The sequence below is a fragment of the Pygocentrus nattereri genome, chromosome 3 (genome assembly GCF_015220715.1).
Source record: "Pygocentrus nattereri isolate fPygNat1 chromosome 3, fPygNat1.pri, whole genome shotgun sequence".
NCBI classification, from domain to species: domain Eukaryota; kingdom Metazoa; phylum Chordata; class Actinopteri; order Characiformes; family Serrasalmidae; genus Pygocentrus; species Pygocentrus nattereri.
Window position 1 is genome coordinate 38,030,556 of NC_051213.1, and position 19,422 is coordinate 38,049,977.

Below are 19,422 nucleotides of genomic sequence, written 5' to 3' on the forward strand. Positions count from 1 at the left end.
AGAGTGAGAGGGGTCTGTGGAGATCTTCTCTGCATGCGTCCTAGTTCTAGAGGCATGCAGTTCCAGCAGTGTAGGCAACTTTACCCCAATTGTCCTCTCTGCAGATGATGATGCGCTGCAGTCTGTGGAGGTCATGCTTGGTGGCTGAGCTGCCCCACAATGTGATGGACGAGGTGATGACAGACTCCATGATGGCTGTGTAGAACCGCACCATCAGCTCCTAGGGCAGGTTGAACTTCCTCAGCTGACGCATGAAGTATATCCTATGCTGGGCTCTCTTGATGATGAAGCTGATTTTGCTGTCCCACTTCAGGTCCTTGGTGATTGTTGTGCCCAGGAACTTACAGTACTCCACTGCCACCACAGTTCTGTCCAGGATGGTGAGTGCTGGCAGGGCTGGAGGGCTCTTCCTGAAGTCCACTGTCATCTCCACTGCTTTTGCTGTGTTCAGCACCAGGTTATTGTGGCTGCGCCAAAGGACCACCTGATCAATTACCCGTCTGTAAGCAGACGAGTCACCATCTCGGTTGAGACCAATGACTGAGGTGTCACCTGCATACTTCAAACTTTTGACTGAGGGGTCCATGGGGGTACAGTCATCCTCCAGTCCTCCAACACACTCCAATCTGTTAATTTCATGCAGTTCTGAAGACTTTCTTTAGCCTTGTTGGTCCACTTCTTCACAGAGCAGACTATAGGTTTGGCACACTATAGGCACATTTCTGCCTATAGGTTAGAAGGAGGAGGATTGATTGGAGAGGCCCAGAGCAGCACAGGGAACAGAGCGATAGGCCCCTTTAACACAGTGTAGCAGTGATCTAAAATAATTAATAAACAAACAGACAAACACTAATTCTTTTAAGAAGTATGAGGCTGTAGAAAGAGGCAGAGAAGATGATAGCACAGGACAGCAGGGAAAGAATTGACAGGCTGTTATCTGTCCTTGAGAAAATGATTGAGAAATTAAATTTATTAAAATAAATTGTTAACCTCTACTCTGGAATGGTGAACACTGAAGCACTGGGCTCACACACCTTGTACTTACCTTTTGTAGGGAGTGATCAGGGAGGGCACTGGACACCTACATCTGCAAGGAGAAGGTGCCCTGGAGGAGGGTAGAGTGAACACCTGTACAGTGTGCTGTGGAGGAGCACTCTGGAATCGTGTACTGAGCCAGGGCATCCAATGAAGGCATCAATGAAGCAGCCCTGATGGTCAAACAGCCTGCAGGATTATGGATGGGAACAGTTTCCTGTTCCTGTAGCACTGACCATCAGAGTCACTTGGTAGCTTAAAGCAGACATGGCAGCCATTTCAGCTGCTTCCTGGAAGGTCCTGTCGTCTTTCCAGCCCTGCAAACCCATGGGATATTTCCACCAGGTCTTCTGGAGTCTTGGTGAGGTGGATGACAGTCGAATGGCCACCACCTGCACTGTGACTCTATGGACGATGCGATGGACAGCAGAACGATGCATCCCAAACATGCTGGAGACCACGCTGTATAATGTCTCATTTACCAGCCATAACAGAAATACCATGGTGTCAATTGTGGCACCCCATCCATGCCACCAACCTTGCTTGAAAAGCTCCAGTAGCTTTGCCAGAACTTGAATATGGCTTAAAGCCTAATCGATTTGGGTCACATATATGGGTTATTTTGTAATTTCCTGGGTAGTTTCATATATCCCAGCGCTCCTGAAATGGAACATGCACGTAATGTCATTTTTCCACTTTCACGGTTTCCCTCTGTGTTGAAAAGGCTGTGGTAGAAGAATGATCTGACTAACTAGTCAACGTTTTTAGAACTGTAGTATGTTACTACCTATAGTAGTTCCTAGACTCAAAAGCATTAAGCCGTCAGTTATCTAGCAACATAGCTATATCTCGGAAATGTATTGACATTGAAATGTAGTGACATGGAAACAAGTTGCATAAAATGAAATACTAAAGTTGAATAAAGCTCATTGCTGGGGTTTTCACTTGAGACAACACAAGGGTTAATTACAGCACATGAGTGTATATGTACTTAGTTACAGGTACATTTTAAACAGAACATTATTTTGCCTGAGTAAACTGAACCTTATCTACCTGATCTTAACATTATTTTGCACGTACCTTAAAGTGTATTTTACCTCATGATGAACCTCTCTAACCAGTCCAAGATACTTCACCGGCGCATGTTGCAACTCCAGCTCTAATAAATTAAATCTTTAAAAAACAAAATCATAGTTTCTGGCTCCACCACTGTCTTGTGGAGTTTTGTAGTTTTTCCACATGCCAAAACTCATCTAAGCTCATCGCCTTTCAGGCGAGCGTGCCAAGAAATAAATCATCTCACACCAAAAAGTTGTCAGTCTGTGGATCTCACACCAATTGAGCTTGGACGGTCTTGCACAACCTCTTCTAATAAAGCTTTAATATACTACCTTGTACGTTGGCATGGCGCTCTCTCTCTTCTCCTACCAGTGTTGTGTCGAATTCCGACTGACAGAATCCAACTCCCCTTCACATGCACGTGCGTTACGCTGGATTATGGACGCTGGCAGTTTCAGTTGTTTACACACAGCAACGGAAATCACAAGTGTAATATGTTGCGTCTGCCTGCATGACGCGTGTGCACGCCAAGGGAAATCGGATTCTGTATCTGTGATGTGGTAAAAATGTTTGATAAGAATCCATAAAACAAAGCAGAAAAACAGGCAATACAGGCTTAACTAAATCAGAGTGGAAGACATGAGTGAAGGTCAGAACATGAAGAGGCAAGTCAAGTCCAAAAGGGGTCAGGCTGGAATCGTGAGCGAGAAACCAACCCGGGACATCAAACCCTGGAACAAAAGGCTCGGTAACGTACAGGAGACTGATACAATCACTCCCAATGAGGCTATGGAAGCAAACAGGTTTTATGGCCACATGAACAGGTGACAACAATCAATAATTAGGTGAACTGCGTGGAAAGGTAGATGGCAGGGAATCTGGTCAAGTTAACCCCAGAGGATTCTGGGAGTTGGCGTTCTGGACGGATTTAGGGGTGTTAGTCTGCTGAGCCGGCAGGAGACGTGATCGTATCCTTGAGCTCTTCAACCAGATCACTTTTACAGCTGGCAGTGAGGGGTCTCACAGCGCGATTTGGTGTAAAATTGAAATACACTCTGCAACTGTAGGGGGAGCCCACAAGCTACTAGTTCTTGCATCATGCTGCTTGAAGTATCTGGAGCCTTGGACACAAAGCTCATTCCTCGCAGCTTTATGTAACATGTGACTTCATAAGCTAAATAACCTCATGTGGAAATGATTTTATAACAGAAATACGCTTCAAGTTCAAATACACTCGTCAGATCAACCAAAAAATGACTTTATGTATTAACACGCAATTGAACTACTTTTATTCAACTAAAAATTGCATTGTTTGAAAGAATTCTTCGTGAAAACAATTATTTAAGTGAAACAAGACTAATTCACTCGTTTCCACATGAAGTATGTTTTTAGGTTGAACTGATGAGCTGTTTTTACAGTGTAGGAATAAATTTCTAACAATTTCAAACAAATCAGACAAATAATGTTTGTTCCTATTATGCCAGTTTTACCTCTATTTTTACTTCATCAGCTCACAGCACTTGTGCCCAAATTGCTTGTGGCTTATGACATTTTGCACTAAGTTTGAAGAGACAAAAAAATGTACTACACTCTCAAACTTTCATCAGCTGACAATTTCCAATGACACTACTTGACCACTTAACCAGCCATAATGAATCAATTCAAGCCTAATAAGTTAGAGAGGAAGGGTGTGCAACAGAAGGGTGTCTTTTGGACTATTTTATAGATTTATGTTTTCTAATTTTAAGTCAGTAGTATACAAAGTAACTAACAAAGTAACCAAATTAACATCTGCAGGAGAGGCTTCTTCAGAAAACTGATAACGATAAGATGAACAGGTTCAGTCATCCTCCCCATAGCTGGAAGTGATAACATTTAAATGGCATTAATGTTATCACCACTAGATGGCAGCAGAAGTGCTGTGCAACTGCAAATATGTTATTATCCATGTATTGTTTTTTATAACCACAAACCCGGCCCACCTCTTTTGAAACCAGCAAATAGCTTTTTATTTTGAATTTCCCGCCTTTTTGAGCCAATGATGATCTGACACGACATGCAGCGGGTTATATAAGGAGGACTTCATCAGCTTCCTCTTCAGAAGAAGACAATCAAAGGTAGGTGACTGACTCTATTCTGTTATTCTTATTACAGCTTCACATTAAAATGTAATGCACTCCATTTTTTTCAGCCTAATGACATTTTAGCTGATTTAATTGTTGCTCTGAAAATTATAAGATCATCTTCTGTTCTCTCAGCTCGACCCTCTCTTTTTTTTTTAAAAACCTGAGGGGTCTAGTCGTGAGAGTCTAGTCTGGAAAGTCGTGAAGGTAAAACTGAGATGCTGTGTAGGCTTGTAGATTAGCTAAGCCAGCTTGCCAGCTCATGTCTAATGATGTATGCATGACAACCTACAGATATTTTGTTGAGTTAGCTACATGTACAAAGTAGCTAACTAGTTTAACTTGAAATGTGGAATTCATTGAACTTATAATAATAAGTTAACAAATGTAAACACAATATATTCTTATCTTAATATAGTATTACAAGCTCAATGAAATCTTAATTTCAAGTTAACCCAGGTATTTATTTTTTTAGGTTAAAATGATGCATTTGCTTACAGTGTAGTGTCTATTTACAGGAAAGTCTCATTCATCAGCCAGTGCAACTGAAAAAACACACTTTTTTGCTTTATTTGAGTCAAATGCTACAAACTATTGACATAATTTTGTGAGATTTCAAATTTGATATTAAATATGTTTTTGAAACATGAATTTGACTTTTATAGATGTTCATTGGCCTCCTCTGAGTCAAAGAAACAGGAGCACTTCCTGTATGACTGGAAATAACTGCCCAGGGGCATTGACAGATTTTACTGTAATGACTTTGCCTACATACAGTGGATTCCTGGTGTGAGGGTAAAAAAAAATTCTGCTATGTCAGCTGATCACACTGTGTAACATGCAGTCAGAAGGCAGATGCTCGCAGATAAGAAGTAAAACAGAAGCATTACTGGGATGATCACAGAGTCAGTAGACAAGCAGGGGTCAAGTCCAGGATCAGCAGCAGAACAATACAGGCAAGAAAACAGACAAGGGCAAGGCAAGTCCGTGAAACAAACGAAAGGTCATCAGCCAAAAATCAAAAAAGCCAAACCGTACAAACAGGGGAGGTCCAAAAATCAGGTCTAACAGATCAGGCAAAAAGGTCAGAACACAGAGTATAAAAAAACGGAAAAGTAACGCTCAGTAAGGCAGGTGAAACTGGCAATACTTCACAAATATCTAATGCTAAATCCCAGGCTTAATATTAACTAGTGATACTAAACACAGTTCTTAGTAATTAGAATAGATAGGAGGATGAGGAGATATCAGGAGTCATGTGACATTGCTGCGTATTCTGGGAAGTGGAGTTTGAGTCCTTGAACAAGAGCGAAGGAAGAGTTCCTCCTCACATGACCGTGACGGACTCTGGGTAATGCAGTTCTTGTTATGTGAACTCGTAGCAGGCGCGACACACTGTGTATTTTGAACAAACAAACTGAGGGCTGTAGAGTTCATGCAACTCAAACTTCTTAGTTTAGTTGAAAGCTCTCCTGACTCAAATTTTTGTACTGAATCTCAGTTAGGTGAACATTAATAGAATAAATATAGATTTTAAATTTTCATTGCATTTTGTATCACCCATTGCCATCAGGCACTTTCTGAGCTCCAAATTTCAGGACAGTTATGGTATCACTGGGGTTCAAATTCATCATCTCCTGATAATTAGTTATTATAAATAATTAGTAATTATATAAATAGTTTTACCACTTCAGGACCCCTGAAATACGTTAAATTTCAGCATCCAAAATGTTTAAAGAAAAAAACATGATTTTACTTAAAAAACATGTCTGACTTAAAATTCTAGCATCAAATAATTTTACAAAACAGAATGTAAGACAGATTTATCATTTAGGTAGCTTTACTTTTTCTTTTGAATTGTATAGTTATAATGTATTTACAGTCCTGCTCAAATTCTTAGCATGTTCTCATTTCCCATATATAGATTAAATACCTTCTAGTTATGTGTTTCCTGGTTTCTGCCCTGAACTTCAGGACAAGAAAAAGGCTTATTTTCAGCATGCTGCTTCAAAATTGTATATTCACTTCAAGTGTCTAGAAAAAAGAATAAGAGTTTATTTTGATCCTGTATAGCCTGTCACAAAATGTTGATGATTTTGGGGGATCATGAATAACTGGATAGTTTTTTATTTTATCAAATATTTTCCTTCTTATTTCCCCACATTCACTATTGAGTAATTTTGGCAGAGTCGAGGCTGTAGTAATCACTTGTATTGTTATAATCATGTGATTAAAAAGTTTTTCTTCATTTTTTCTATTACAGATTTGTTGGATCCAAACCACAGTTTAAAATCACTCATTCATTATCCAAGCTGCATATCATCCTGGATCATGGAGCGTCTCAGCACTCATTGGTCAGACAAGTCACCAGCCACACATTCACAAATGCACTCACAGTTTAATATTTCCAACTGGTCTGACTGCATACAGGCTTGTACTGAAAGTCTGTATAATAAACTTGGCCCAGTGTTTTATCAAAATGGAAAAATTACTGAATGTATTCTTAAAGGCCTACTATTAGCTAATGAAACACCTTGCCACATAGAAATCAGAAACTATGAAAATAAAATAACCACAGGTTGTGGATGTTTCTATGGAAATGGTCATGTTCTGACTGCCTTGCATGTTCTTGAAGACCAATACGACTCTGAAATACATGTTATCTTCCCAATTTCAGACGGTTTTCTGGTCTACAAAGCTGAGTTTAAAAAACATTGCAACACTTACCCAGACAGAGATCAGGCCTTTCTCAAACTACTTGGAAATACTAGTCCTCTGGGTGATGGTCTACAAAACCAGATTGGTAAACATAATGAAAATGACTACATATATGTTCTTACATTAACAGATTCGGGCCATTCCCAAAAGCAGGAATGCAAAGTCCTTTGCCCGAATCCACATATGAAGTCCCAAATGTTTTCTTCTGAATTTATAGTGTCAGCAGCAGGCAGACCTGGCGACAGCGGCTCACCTGTATTCTGTAACGGGAAGTGGGTGGGCATATATAGAGGCATCTTCTTTAATGATAAACAAAAGTATGGCCGCTGTTCAGAAATTGATCCTAAGATAAACCCCTGGGCCTCTTCAACAATAAGTGATTCCTAATTTCCCATAACTTGTCCTCTCAATTTTGAGGAGGAGTGGCTCTACTCTGAGCTCCTCCCAGATGGCCAAACTCTACACCATATCAAGAAGAGAGTAGCCCGCCACCCTGTGAAGAAAGCTGATTCATCTGCTTGTATCTATGATCTCATTTTGTCAAGCCTTACTCAAAGCTCATGAGCATATGTGTGGGCTGGGATGTGGACCAACTGGTAAACAGAGTGTGTTGTCTAATGGCTCCCTCTTCACCACAACATTACTGCTGCTGTCTGTCCCAAGGTGTGACCGATCTCATGATCCCTCTTCCCATCTCGTGAACATGACCCCGATGCCAATCCCCAAACTATGCTACCAGATATGGCGGTGCAGCGTATGACTGGGCATTGATCCTTCAAGACCAAGATGGCACCGTCTTTATTGATTGGACATTGCTCCATGTTGCAAAAGTTGGTGTTTCTCCACATCATTCACACTCACCACCATAGTTGCACTCTATCATGAACAAGCACATGTTGTCTAATTTGCAGAAAATGTTTACTGTTTTGTGAGGAGATGGGTGCATTTCCCCACTCCTATGATGCTATTGTAATGCTGAAAAGTGTTTTATCTATTAAATATGACATATTTCCATTTGAATTTTGTTGACTCTTTGCCCTCACTTTTAATATCTGAAATATCACCATGCACCATCATGAATGGGTGTTTTTAATCCATTTGAAAATTTTTATTTCAGTCATCATAAATTCAAAATTAGGTGGTAGTAACATAACCCAACAAGGTACACTTCACTAACTTTATTTGGGCTGGAGAAACTCACTGACACTATTAAAGCCCCCCACCTGGACTGCACGAAGAACCACACAAAGAAATGAGGGTGGAAATAAGTACGTTTGACTGGGAGCAGAAAATTAGAGATTAAAAGTATAGTTTTGCCTAATGTTTAACCATTAGACCTCAGCTGAGAGGATTACAAGTCTTTAAGATAATAATCATATCATCTTTTTTCTCACAACATATTACGAAGAATGGAAGGTAGAGAATTCCAGAGTTTGGGGGCAGCAGCACTGAAAGATCTGCCACCCATAATGAAAGTCGAGTTGAGGGAATTGCGAGGAGTCCAGAATTAGAAGATCGGAGAGCACAGAGGGACAATATAAAAATGAGATCAGAAAAGTATGTTGGAGCAAGACCATGTAAAGCCTTGAAGGTAAAAAGAAGGATTTTATACTTAATCCTAGAACTAATAGGAAGCCAATGCAACTGTCAAAGATAGGAGAGATATGAGCTGTGCGCTTGGTGGAGGTAAAACCTTGGCTGCTGAGTTTTGGACGTACTGAAGACGATTAGTTTAACTGGAAGGCTGTAGAAAGTGAGTTACAATAATTGATGCGAGAGAAGATGAAGGCATTGATCAACATTTTAGTGTCAGTGTCACTCAGCATAGGGCGCAAGCATGCAATGTTACGCAGATGATAAAATGCAGTTTTGGTGACAAGCTAAATGTGAGACTCAAAAATAAGAGATGAATCAAGAAGACAGCCAAGGTTCTTAGCAAATTGGGCTGGCTTAATATCAACACCATCAATGTTGACTGAAAAGTTCAATACCTGGGAAAGTGCGGTTTTAGCTCCAACTAACATAACCTCAGTTTTATCAGTGTTTAGATTAAGATAATTGTTTTGCAACCAAATTTGGGTGGAGGCAGAGAGGGAAGTAGTGCTGACATAAATTTGAATGTCATCAGCCTAGCAGTGAAAGTTAAAACCATGGTTGTGGATGATCTGACCGAGTGGGAAGATGTAAATGATGTGTCATGCATCCGGCTCCTTCTATGGACACAAGCTCCAACTCCCAGAATCCACTGGGAGATCATGTGACTTTGGACTCCAGCTTGCGCTCCTATCAGCGCTCACAGTCTCCTGAGTTCTAAGTGTTTACACCTGTGTGTTTAATCAGAGGACATGTAGACTAGAGTATATAAGCCCGGGCTTTAGTCAGTCTCATTGTGAGGTATTGTTTCGCAGAAACTACTGAGCGTTCTCATTGTCTATTCTGATTATTTGACTGTGTTTTTGACCCTTTTGCTTCATTGTTTTCGATTACATCATTTGCCTTCCCCTTTGGTACTTCTGCTCTGTGATTTGACCTGTGTTTTGACTTTTTTCCTGGACTCTGACTACGCTTTGTGTTTTGTCCCTTTTTGCTTCGGTTGCTTGGTTTTCATTAAACCATCATCTCTTTCATCCACAAGTGTCTGGTTCAAGATGACAGTCTAGACATAAGAAAATTATGGTTAACAGTATTGAAAGCTGCTATTGAATCTAAAAGAATCAGGATGTTTAGATTACTCAGTTTAGTAAAACTCCTCTCATACTCTGAGCAGTGATGATTTTTTTCCCCAAGTAAATATGCTGATGTAGTTGGCAAGAACTTTTTAAAGTAAATATTTTCCCACATTCTGAACAATGATACAGCTGGTGTTTTTGGACAGTATCTCCATTACAAAAACTCTTGCCACACTCTGTGTACTGATATGGTTTCTCTCCAGTGTGAATGTGCTGATGTACTCTGAGAATGCTCTGCTGAGTAAAACTCTTTCCACCTGCATTGTTCTCGGTTCGTTTGTGAGATGTCTTTGTGCAGAGAGTGTGGATTGCTAATGATGTCAACAAAATGATGTACTACTGTTGGTGAGAATTCTCTTGTGTTTCTGGAGGTAAATTTAAAGACATGAAAAACAAAGTGGACATCAGGAGCAGGAGAAGACCAGCACCAGGACAACACTTCTGGAAAAGAAAAAACACACGCACACCTTCTAATCCGCTTCTCCTTCTGGGTCGCAGGGGATGCTGGAGCCCATCCCAGCTGTCATCAGGCAAAAGGCAGAATAAACCCTGGACAGGTCGCCAGTCCATCGCAGGGCAGACAGACAGACACCTTCACTCACACACTCACACCAAGGGGCAGTTTAGCATGTCCTGACTGCATGTTTTTGGACTGAGGGAAGAAACCCACGCAGACACAGGAAGAACATGCAAACCCCACACAGCACACAGAGAGGACTATGGTCGCCTGGCCGGGGACTCGAACCCAGGCCCTCCTTCCTGTGAGGCGACGGTGCTACCCACCATGCCGCCAAAGAAAAAATCCATCCATCCATCCATCCATCCATCCATCCATCCATCCATCCATCATCTTCCGCTTCTCCGTGGTTCGGGTCGCGGGGGCAGCATCCTGAGCAATGAGGCCCAGACCTCCCTTTTCCCAGCCACTTCCACTAGCTCCCTGGGAGGGATTCTGAGGCGCTCCCAGGCCAGCTGGGCGATATAGTCACGCCAGCATGTCCTGGGTCTTCCCCGGGGTTTCCTCCCCGGTGGACTTGCCTGTGACACCTCCCAAGCGAGGCGTCCAGGAGGCATCCTAACAAGATGCCCGGACCACCTCAACTGGCTCCTCTCGACGTGGAGAAGCAGCAGCTCTACTTTGAGTCCCTCCCGGATGACCGAACTTCTCACCCTATCTCTAAGGGACAGTCCAGCCACCCTGCGGAGGAAACTCATTTCGGCCGCTTGTATTCGCGATCTCGTTCTTTCGGTCATTACCCAAAGCTCATGACCATAGGTGAGGGTGGGAACGTAGATCGACCAGTAAATCGAGAGCCTTGCCTTATGGCTCAGCTCTTTCTTTACCACAACAGACCGGTAAAGAGCCTGCATCAGTGCTGACCCAGCACCAATCCGCCTGTCAATCTCCCGCTCCCTTGTACCATCACTCGTGAACAAGACCCCGAGATACTTAAACTCCTCCACCTGAGGCAAGAGCTCATCCCCGACCCAGAGAGGACTCTCCACCCTTTCCCGCGTGAGAACCATGGCCTCAGATTTGGAGGTACTGATCCTCATCCCGGCCGCTTCACACTCGGCTGCAAACCGATCCAGTGAAAGCTGAAGTTCACGGCCTGATGTCACCAATAGGACCACACCATCTGCAAACAGCAGCGATGTGACCCTGAGGTCACCAAACCAGACACCCTCCATCCCCTGACTGCGCCTAGAAATTCTATCCATAAAAATTATGAATAGAATCGGTGACAAAAGGCAGCCCAGACGGAGTCCAACTCTCACTGGGAACAAGTCTGACTTACTGCCGGCCATGCGAACCAAACTCCTGCTTTGTTTGTACAGGGCCTGAATGGCTCGCAGCAAAGAGCCATGTGCCCCGTACTCCAAAGAAAAAATAGAATATATATTCTTATATATATATATATATATATATATATATATATATATATATATATATATATATATATATGTATATACATACATAAACTGCGCAAAAAAATAAAGGGAACACTCAAATAACACATCCTAGATCTGAATGAATGAAATATTCACTGTACAAAGTTGAATGTGCTGACAACAAAATCAATGGAAATCTTCTTCTTTCGGCTGCTCCCTTTAGGGGTCGCCACAGCGGATCATCTGTCTCCATCTTGCCCTATCCATTGCCTCCTCTACTTTCACACCAACCATCTCCATGTCCACCTTCACTACATCCATAAACCTTCTCTGAGGTCTACCTCTTCTCCTTCTACCCGGCAGCTCCATCTCCAACATTCTTTGACCAATATATCCACTATTCCTCCTCAACACATGTCCAAACCATCTCAACCTGGCCTCTCTGGCTTTATCTCCAAACTGCTCCACCTTCACTGTCCCTCTGATCTGCTCATTTCTAATCTTGTCCATCCTTGTCACTCCCAACCAAAATCTCAGCATCTTCATCTCCGCCACCTCCAGCTCAGCCTCCTGTCTTTTAGACAGAGCCACAGTCTCCAAACCATACATCATAGCAGGACGCACTACTGTCTTGTAAACCTTCCCTTTCACTCTTGCTGCTATCCTTCTGTCACATATCAGCCCTGACATCCGTCTCCACCCACTCCATCCTGCCTGTACCCTCTTCCTCACCTCTTTTCTACACTGTCCATTGCTCTGGATGGTTGACCCAAGATATTTGAAGTCATCCACCTTTACGACTTCTCATTGCATCTTCACCTTTCCACCTGCCTCACTCTCATTCACACAAATGTATTCCGTCTTGTCTCTACTGACCTTCATTCCTCTCCTCTCCAGTGCAAACCTCCACCTCTTCAGATTCTCTTCCACTTGCTCTCTACTCTCACCACAAATTACAATGTCATCTGAAAACATTATGGTCCATGGAGCCTCCTGCCTAACCTCATCTGTCACCAGTCCATCACCACTGCAAACAAGAAAGGGCTCAAAGCTGATCCCTGATGTAACCCTACCTTCACCTTGAAACCATTTGTCACTCCAACTGCACACCTCACCACTGTCTCACTATCCTCATACATGTCCTGCACCACCCTAACATACTTTTCAGCTACACCTGACTTCCTCATACAGTACCACAGTTCCTGTCTTGGCACCCTATCATATGCCTTCTCTAGATCCACAAAGACACAATGTAGCTCCTTCTGACCTTCTCTACCAACACTCTGAATGCAAAAATGGCATCTGTGGTACTCTTTCTGGGCATGAAACCAAACTGCTGCTCACTGATCTGGACCTCTCGCCTTAGCCTTGCTTCAACAACTCTTTCCCATACCTTCATGGTGTTGTTCATCAACTTTATACCTCTGTAGTTACTGTAGCTCTGCACATCACCCTTGTTCTTAAAAATGGGGACCAATACACTGCTTCTCCACTCATCAGGCATCCTCTCACTCTCCAGGATTTTGTTAAACAACCTGGTTAAAAAGTCCAGCGCCTTATCTCCTAAACATCTCTATACCTCCACAGGTATGTCATCTGGACCAAGTGCCTTTCCATTCTTCATCCTTTTTAAAGCTGCCCTCACTTCCACCTTACCAATTCTCTGCACTTCCTGATCCACTATCTCTCCCCCCATTGTCCTCCTCTCTCTCTCGTTTTCCTCATTCATTAGTTCTTCACAGTACTCCTCTCTGTTCACTCACTAGTACATTTCCCTCTCTATCCTTTATCAGCCTAACCTGCTGTACATCCTTTCCAGCTCTATCTCTCTGTTTAGCCAAACGATACAAGTCCTTTACTCCTTCTTTACTGTCCAGCCTCTCATACAGCTCATCATAGGCCTGAGCCTTTGCCTTTGCCACCATTCTTTTTGCTATTCGACTAGCCTCACAATACTCCTGCCTACTTCCTTCATCTCTCTGGTTATCCCACTTTTTCTTAGCTGCCTTCTTCTTCTGAATACTCTCCTGGACTTCCTCATTCCACCACCAACTTTCCTTATCTTCTTTTCTCTTGACCAGACAAAACACCCAACACATTTTTGCCAGTTTCTCTCACCACCTTAGCTGTAGTTTCCCAGTCCTCAGGTAGCTCCTCACTGCCCCCAAGGGCCTGTTGCAATTTTTCCCTGAACTGCCTGCAACCATCCTCCTCCTTCAGCTTCCACCATCTAATCTTTGGCTCTATCTTCACTCTCTTCCTCTTCTTTGTTTCTAATCTCATTCTACAGACAACCACCCTATGCTGCCTTACTACACTTTCCCCTGGTACCACTTTATCTCTTTATCAATCTCCAATCTCCTTTAGGTGGCATCTCCTGTTAAGGATATAATCCACCTGTGTGCACCTCCCTCCACTCTTGAATGTCACCCTGTGTTCTTCCCTCTTCTGAAAAATCATCAATGGAAATCAAATTTATTAACCAATGGAGGCCTGGATTTGGAGTCACACACAAAATTAAAGTGGAAAAACACACTACAGGCTGATCCAACTTTGATGTGATGTCCTTAAAACAAGTCAAAATGAGGCTCAGTATTGTGTGTGGCCTCCACATGCCTGTATGACCTCCCTACAACACCTGGGCATGCTCCTGATGAGGTGGCAGATGGTCTCCTGAGGGATCTCCTCCCAGACCTGGACTAAAGCATCCGCCAACTCTTGGACAGTCTGTGGTGCAACGTGGCGTTGGTGGATGGAGCGAGACATGATGTCCCAGATGTGCTCAGTCGGATTCAGGTCTGGGGAATGGGCGGACCAGTCCATAGCTTCAATGCCTTCATCTTGCAGGAACTGCTGACAGACTCCAGCCACATGAGGTCTAGCATTGTCCTGCATTAGGAGGAACCCAGGGCCAACAGCACCAGCATATGGTCTCACAAGGGGCCTGAGGATCTCATCTCGGTACCTAATGGCAGTCAGGCTACCTCTGGTGAGCACATGAAAGGCTGTGCGGCCCTCCAAAGAAATGCTACCCCAAACCATTACTGACCCACTGCCAAACCGGTCATGCTGAAGGATGTTGCAGGCAGCAGATCGCTCTCCATGGCATCTCCAGACTGTCACGTCTCTCACATGTGCTCAGTGTGAACCTGCTTTCATCTGTGAAGAGCACAGGGCGCCAGTGGCGAATGCCAAGCATCCTGCATGGTGTTGGGCTGTGAGCACAACCCCCATCTGTGGACGTCGGGCCCTCATACCATCCTCATGGAGTCAGTTTCTAACCGTTTGTGCAGACACATGCACATTTGTGGCCTGCTGGAGGTCATTTTGCAGGACTCTGGCAGTTCTCCTCTTGTTCCTCCTTGCACAAAGGCGGAGGTAGCGGTCCTGCTGCTGGGTTGTTGCCCTTCTACGGCCTCCTCCACGTCTCCTGGTGTACTGGCCTGTCTCCTGGTAGCGCCTCCAGCCTCTGGACACTACGCTGACAGACACAGCAAACCTTCTTGCCACAGCTCGCATTGATGTGCCATCCTGGATGAGCTGCCCTACCTGAGCCACTGGTGGGTTTTAGAGTCCGTCTCATGCTACCACGAGTGTGAAAGCACCACCAACATTCAAAAGTGACCAAAACATCAGCCAGAAAGCATAGGTACTGAGAAGTGGTCTGTGGTCCCCACCTGCAGAAACACTCCTTTATTGAGTGTGTCTTGCTAATCGCCAAACATTTCCACCTGTTGTCTCTTCCATTTGCACAACAGCATGTGAAATTGATTGTTAATCAGTGTTGCTTCCTAAGTGGACAGTTTGATTTCACAAAAGTTTGATTTACTTGGAGTTATATTGTGTTGTTTAAGTGTTCCCTTTATTTTTTTGAGCAGTATGGATGGCTGGAGCCTATATATATGTATATATATATATATATATATATATATATATATATGTATGTATATATATATATTTGGTCACTTTCCTGCTCAAACACACCTGATTCAGCTCAGCAGCTAATTTTGCAGCACTGCTTGCAACATGAATGAAATGCAGCATACTAGCTGGTGGCCCATTTATAATGCACTCTAAAACAGAAGCCATGGGCCAATAAAAATCTCTCCATGGGCCACTTTGTACACCCCTGTCCTATCATATCAGAACATCTGCCCATATAAAGATTAAAGTTAAACCAGAAACAAAAGTAGGACTTCTTCACCACAACTCTTGGACCTGCTTAAAAAAGACCACTGGAACCAATGGGATTAAAGCCTGATGGTTATTCTTTCTAATAGGAATTGGGTTACTATTTACCATTAAAGACCACTAGTTTCCTGTAGTATTCCTTTACAACCCATTAGGAAAACATTAAAATGGGCAGTTATAGGCTGCATTAACTCCGGCGCTTAAGACCATTTATTGTTGTTCATCTTTGACCATTCTACTGAATTAGTTGAAGCTACAAGTAAAACATTTTTATAAAAAGTGTTCAGACCTTAAATATTTACAAGGATTTTGTTATGATGTATTTATAGTCAAGGCAAATCAACATTTAGAAGGTACTTTCTATTGAGGAATAGAGAATAAGTACTAAAATCAATAATATATATAAGTGCAAATGATGCCATTGCAGACACTGACAGCTACAAGTAATTAGCGCTGAAGTGTAGTGCTAGCGGTTTCTGCAGGTTTCATGCAGGAGAAATTAAAATCTATTTTCACACATGATAATCCATCACATGCTACACTACGAATGTTCAATATCCTAATTATAATAATAAAAATTATTTTGTGAAACACACACACACACACACATATTCTAAGCCACTTCTCCTTCTGGGTTGCGGGAGGTGCTGGAGCCTATCCCAGCTGTCACTGGGCGAAAGGCAGGATACACCCTGGACAGTATGCCAGTCCATTGCAGGGTCTTTTGTGAAATACAGCTTCAGAAATAAACTGCTGGTTGAGAATTGAAGTTCTGTGAAAATGAAAGCTTATGAGTGCTATTGTGTCCTGTGATGAACCTAAAAACCTGCCTACTTTGTTGAGCTGATCATTTACATACAGCACCTTTATGTAATAGTGTGATTTCTCAGAAGAAGTACCAGTTCCCCACATTACCTGACATGATTCTGGCAGTTGGCACATTTTGAGATATGACACCTTTGTGAATGAACCAACATTATACATGACCACATTCTCACAGACACAAACATGGTGTTTCAATGCAGTACATTCACAGCACAGTGTTTCAGTCAATCCAGTAAGAAGCAAATGAGACATATATTGTGCTCTGGATAGGCTGTAACTACTTGTGCTGTTTGTAAGCTGTAAACTATTTTAAATGCTTAATATTTCAAAACCATAACATTCGATTTGCTAGGCTTTAGGTTGCAAACTTTCATCACATTACTCTGCTAGCTTGCTAGTTAGCTCAATAGCTAACAGCAACAAAAATAAAGGCGCTACAACGACAGGTCTACACCAAAGCTTGTAGCCAGACAAAGCAATCATTCACCAATATTAATGTATATTCTGTTCAAACTTTTCAAAAACATTTTCACATTACAAAGTTTGCATGGCTTGCCTATTAGCTCACTGAAGCTAACCTATCCAATGGCAAGTGTATATGTACGTATGTATGTATGTATGTATGTATACATATATATGAATGTTTATATTTCCTAATGTTGCTGAACCACTACTAGTAAAAAAAACTCCTCTCTTAAAATATCAACGAACTGAACTGAAACATCAATGACCAGTCACTAATTACAAATGGGTATCAAATCTACCCTTTCTGTGAAGGATCTTAAAGAAAGCAAATGTATTGGAGCTGAACTCTTAGATAAACAAAAATGTATTATCATTCACTGGGTTTTTCTATGCACATCAGTAATACAATTATTTCAACAGTTATCTGATTATTCAAGTGGACATGTAAACGCTTATACCTTAGATCTTAGATTTCTAAGTAATCTGCTTGTTCATTCAGATGTCCAATGCTGGCACTACATGCTTGCCTACTTGAAGAATTTGAACATGCTTTATTATCTACATAATGTATATTCAATAAAACCCACATTTTTAAAAAACTGCAGGAAGTTTGATTTTGACTGGTTGGGAAGTAGAAATCTGATTATTGCCTGATTCTTATAGACCTGGAGTTTTTTTCCATTACAGGATTACCCAAGTACATGAAAACCCATTGAATGAATAACTGACTAAATCTTTTGTGCAGTTTTCAGATTATTTTCAGACAATTCTGGTAAAAATGTTTCTACTGCACTGGGCGACAGTTTATGTTACTACACTGTACAAATTTACTAAATGATCCTTTTCTTTACAGTTGCACCTACTTTGATTTTAGATTTAGAAACTTAAAACATTCTTATGAACAAACAGATATGTTACAAGGTTCTTGCACATCAGTAAGCATGTCAGGTTTTGTAGGATAAACGTATCTGTGTGTCAGAAGAATTACACTGTAACTGGAAAGGAATGAAGAAATATGGGTGTGGAAACAGGTTACTAAACTATTACTATTTCCTATTGCATTACTCATCCAAATACCATGAAATGAAACTTAAAATGCCTTTAATCAAGTCAAGCATGTTTTTTTTGCTACACATCCATTCTTTACTGTTCATATGTGATAGGTGATTGATCATACCCAGAGAGTATTCTGAATCACTTAGAGCTTTATTTTATTTATTATACAAAACAACCAGTGAACCTACATGTGTCTTCTGAGTCCTTGCCATTGATGATGATAAAATAGTGGTGAATCTCAACAAATGTTTTCTTTGGGTATTATTTTGCTTATAGCGCCTTGCATGTAGCTCTTCACCAAGAATGCTTTTCTAAGATATGTTTCAGGCCAAAACCTTATCAAAACTTTGAAACAATGTCTCAGACCCCATGCAACATATCTATGATCATTTCATATAATCAATTTCTGTGAAGTTGTTTTTATAAGCATAAAACACTTTGGGCTTCTGGTTCCCTCATCAATATTGTGAACAATTCTGACTTGAGACGTTTCTCTATGAAGGAGTATTTCATATCAGCCTACTCTGAATTACTCTACTCATATCTTAACTGTTTATGCAGAAACTGATTTTGACTGAATTTACCTTTACAGAATCTGTTTTCACGATACTCACCATATTCAGTGCCTTCTGACATTACTGGCACTCTTGGTGAAGATGATGGAAAAAGCCCAGGTCTGTGTGGTTTAACCACTATTACATTCAAAATTTGGGTGAAATACAAGACTGATATTCAACTGCTGTACTGTTCAGAAAAAGACAGTCATTCATTAAGCATTCACCCTACAGAATTTTTAAAAAGCAAAGAAGCTCATAGAAACATGACTGAAGTAAGACAACAGGTAAGTCATCTGCTCTCCTTCTGCCCGCCCATCCACTGGCTGGCTGCCTTTATAAACAGCTGAGCTGCATATTCTCCTTTGCGGTGGCCATAGGACAGTAAAGGAGATGGAAGGGGTAAGTCTCTTTTTAAAGCTCTGTATTTTGAATTAGCTATTAATGTAAACTCTTTTTCCTTAACCTTCATCTATAATACTTCTAACATGTCTCAGTTTTCAATCATCCTTTGGTCAGAATAGAAACACAGATCAACAAAAAGTACTTTGAAAAATAAAAGTTTTCTTTTATCTTTTACAGGTTAGCACACTCAAAACCACATCAGACAAAGGTTTTCACCTTGTTTTAACAATTAAAAATTGGTTTTTAAAGCTGATATCTTACAAATATATCAATGCATACCATAGTTTACCCACTAACACAACCGAGTCAATTAAACCTGCAACTTGGAAGGACTGTTATGAAACTCTGCGTAATATACTTGGCCCAGTT

General features: G+C 41.6%; 1 long non-coding RNA gene across 1 annotated transcript; it reads left to right on the forward strand.

Moving 5' to 3' along the window:
• The first annotated feature begins 6,470 nt into the window (after positions 1–6,470).
• Positions 6,471–7,955, forward strand: LOC119263118. The gene is made up of 2 exons (XR_005130130.1): positions 6,471–6,571; positions 7,599–7,955. It is a non-coding gene; the product is annotated as an uncharacterized LOC119263118 (long non-coding RNA).
• Positions 7,956–19,422: the final 11,467 nt, after the last annotated feature.